The sequence below is a fragment of the Sinocyclocheilus grahami genome, unplaced genomic scaffold (assembly GCF_001515645.1).
Source record: "Sinocyclocheilus grahami isolate Dianchi unplaced genomic scaffold, SAMN03320097.WGS_v1.1 scaffold87.1, whole genome shotgun sequence".
Lineage (NCBI taxonomy): Eukaryota > Metazoa > Chordata > Actinopteri > Cypriniformes > Cyprinidae > Sinocyclocheilus > Sinocyclocheilus grahami.
The window spans coordinates 2,204,710-2,208,800 of record NW_015505266.1 but is presented as its reverse complement, the minus strand read 5'-3'; positions in this window follow the sequence as shown (position 1 = coordinate 2,208,800).

Here is a 4,091-nt window from a genome sequence, read left to right as displayed (position 1 = left end):
GTCATGGAAATGTATTGGTAAAAATGTGTACGAACCCTGTTTACCATTTATTGTGTTTTTTCGCAGTCCAGTTTTACGTTCTTTCAGGGTTTGCGTATTTATGAATTTTGTTAAATGGGGCGAAGAAAAAAAACTAAACCAAGAAGGAGAGATTATTATTCATATAGCCCAACATTTACAGTGTCGAGTGAGGCGAAGAAAAGGATTAGTAAACGTCTGGGAAGTGGTCCAATTTGTTAGCTAATAGGGTTCAGGTGCTGTCAAGGATTTAGTCATTCTCAGCACGCGAGGTTATTAAACCACAGGCCAAACGAGAGCCCAGTGGGTTTCCCTTGCTCGCCCGCTCTCAGTCTTCATTTCTCACTCTCTTGAACCCTCACAACACACAGTGTGCCTCCCTTTGCATTTTCTGCAGACACCATCCAGACTCAGAGAGAGAGCAGAATGTGTTGTTTTGATTATTCGCTAATGCCTTCAGCTGCGAGCCCCAAACACTGCGCTGTTTGCGTCGTAAGTATTGTAGTGTATGAAGGCGCAAACAGAAAAGTGAAACCAGGCCGTGTTAACGGTAGTGGTTCTGACATTGTGTTACACATATTTTAAAAATAACATTGTTAAAAACGGATAATTTTTTGCTCCCCCTTGTTTTATACACGTTCCTAGTTTTGTTATGCACAATGTATTGTTGATATTTATTCTGAAAGAACAAAATTTGACTTTGTAATATTTTCTCAAAACTTGCTACAACTTTGTTGTACTCTAGCGTTGTTTTATGGTTGCTGTTGTAGATAATACTAAAATCTTGGCGATAGTTATTGAGTAATCCAATACTTGCACCACTTTAGCAACCAAAAATATTTGACTGAAAAAGCAGAAAACTGAATGGCAGTTTTGGCCAAAATAGCTTTGGAGGTCCAAAACCATTGATTGAAACAGTAAGTGCGGGGGGGGATTGCGGGAAGCCCCCCTAAAATAATGGCAGGGGGAACACTGCAATTACTAACCCAATTCAAAATTTGATTTCCAAAACTGGATTTTCATTTTTGGTTTTCAGCTAAATGAAAACTTCAGTTCTGGGTAATTATATTTAAAAAAGTCGTTGGATTAAGTCGAGATGTTCTCAAACAAGAACTTAACCTTCTGGTCAGAAAGCCTCCTCTCAACTGGGTACAACTGGTGACTCAGCAAAGGGTGTAGCCCTCCACAATCAGCCGCGAGCTTGTATTCAAAACTGGCCCAATTTGAGCACAATTACTGAGAGTTTTATGTTGAAAGAAAGGACAGAACAGAAAAGATCAGAGGCAGATAAAAGATGAGCTCATCATGTGGGAGGCATCGGGACCTAGAATGGGCCTTTAAGTAGATTTAAAGGGGTCATATGATGCGATTTCAAGTTTTCCTTTCTCTTTGGAGTGTTACAAGCTGTTCGTGAATAGATAAGATCCCTAAAGTTGCAAAGACTAAAGTCTCAAACCCAAAGAGATATTCTTTATAGAAGTTAAGACTGGTCCACGCCCTCCTAAAACGCCTCATTTAAACACGCCCCCACATGTCTACATCACTGTGTGGGAAGATTCGCATAACACCGCCCAAATGTTCATGCAAAGAAAGATGATGTAACTTTGATTCTCGCTGTAGTATTGTTGCCGCCGCCGCCGCCATGTCGTGGAGACGCTGTGTGTTTCGTTATGAAAGCGAAACTACTTTGTTTGGTCTTCCAAAAGAGAACACAACTAGAAATCAGTGGTTAAGTTGTATTTACAACACTGTTCCAGAACAATTCAACCCAAATATTCAGATGTGAGCAACGCATTTTACGGAGGACGAGGACTGTTTCCTGGGAGAGTAGCCTACAATGCCAGTGTTCTGACAAATAATGCTGACGCACAGCTTGTAAGTAAGTTTTCATATTTAAAGAATTGGCCACTTTTGATTCAAACGCGAGTTTTGAGCAGTGTAGAGTAGCGCTTGTTGTTTGTCGTTTCTCCGATCACAAATGCAGACATGGTTTTATGTTTACGTGGCGCGATGCAACGCAACACGTAAAAAGACAGTATAAGTCATTATAATCAGTACTTATGTCCCCACTGGATGCAACAAATGCCTCGTTTATAATGGATTTTATTGGTTTTGTCTTGTCGCGCCGGGACATAGCATCATAATATGGCAAGGGGCGTAACATTTCCGTCACACAATTGAGGTATTCGGCCAATCACAACGCACTGGATAGCGGGCCAATCAGCGTACACCTCGGTTTTCAGACTGATAAGCTTTGTAAAAATCAACACGTTTCAGAAAGGCGGGGCATCGAGGATCAACAATAATGTACAGTATGTGGAAAATAATGTGGGGGTTTTTTTACCTTAAACCGCATAAACACATTTCTTTACACCAAATACATGCACTGGATAGCTGGCCAATCAGAGCACACCTCGCTTTTGAGAACGATGAGCTTTGTAAAAATCGACGCATTTCAGAAAGGCGGGGCATAGAGGAGAAACAATAATGTACAGTATGTGGAAAATAATGTGGGGTTTTTTTTACCTTAAACCGCATAAACACATTTCTTTACACCAAATACACAAAATAATGTTATTTTTTAACAACGTCATATGACCCCTTTAATGACCTGTATTAGACAAGTTCGCCCTGTTCCTGATCGCCATCCACAGCAGACCTCCCACTTTCTCCAGTTACACCCGGCGAGTGGAGAACTGGTTTGGAGATTGCGGTCGAGAGATGCCCAATACGAAATTGAAGAGTATAAAGAAGACCTACAGCAGACTGAGGGAGGGAACACAAGGGAAAGAGCACGTCATGGTTGCGTTGAGGGGCCATGTGTGTTGAATTACTGTAATGGCAGATGAACAGATGGCAATTGATTGGTGGTTCTGATTGTCTGTGTTTGTGTGTGTGTGTTGAGAGTGCGACCACTCGCCCGCCGGAATTCGTTTTCATCATTTTTTTAATCTCTGGAAACAGGTTAATGGAGGCCAGTGTGATCCGTGAAGAAGAGGTTGATCATGATTACATAGATGTTACACCAACCTCCATTTTAATAACAGGCTCGATATGCTTATGAAAGACTGGAGTTTTAAATACAGAGTCAGAACGGGACCACATGGCCAATAGGCTGCCAATGTTTGACGGACATGCGTGCCAGAAGCGTCCAGACCGTCGGAAAGGGTTCAACAGGGGCGAAACCAAACACAAACCCATTTTGGCTGGCTCACAATTGTGTGTTGGTCTGTCAATGAGTTGTGAGTCAGTAGACTATGAGACTCCTGAGCAGCTGGCTCGCTTTGTGTGTTAGCGCTCTTTAGCTTCAGAAGCCTAGCGGCGACAGTGCTAGGGGCCAAGTGGTCTGTTTTTCTCATGAAGAGTTCTTCCCCTTGCTCTCTTTGCTATCCGTAGTTATTTATTTGGTGTGGTGGCAGAGTTTGTATTACACCCCTATTTACTTCTCCATCAAGATCTGTGGTGAACGTCTACAGAACGTTGTCGTTGTTTCTGTCTTTCTTCCTTTTTGTTATTTTTTTTACATTCATCTGCAATTTAAACTGCCAGACCGATCAGCAGTCCATGTTTAAAGTGGTTTGCATTCGACTCAACTTTTTTTCCCCCCGCCAAAAAATCTCTCAACATCTGCATCCTGTGGGGAGATATTTTGGTCCCTAGCAGAAAAACTCTGTTCTTTCCCCTCCTCCACTTCTTCTTCGCCTTTCCCTCCCTTCTCTTTCTTTACTTCAGTCTTTTCTGTTTTTTTTCTCCAAGGGTTGCGATAGAGAGTGTTTGATAAGGTCTAGAAATAGCACGGCATCTGCACCGGTCAGGGAGGAAATGTCTTAGTGAGCCGCACCCACTGGCTTATGTTAACTCAGTGCTAACCTAGCGCTAGACATTTCCACACACAAAAAACTCTCCCAACTGAAGTCTTACACACACTTCTTGACGGTAAACTTGAGAGATGTGATTTATCAGTTAGTTTATCATTCATTTAGAGCAATGCAAAGTTTAAATTACACATTTTTACTTTACTGAAATGGAATGTATGGAAAATATGGCGAAACCAGACAAAAAGAATCAGGAAT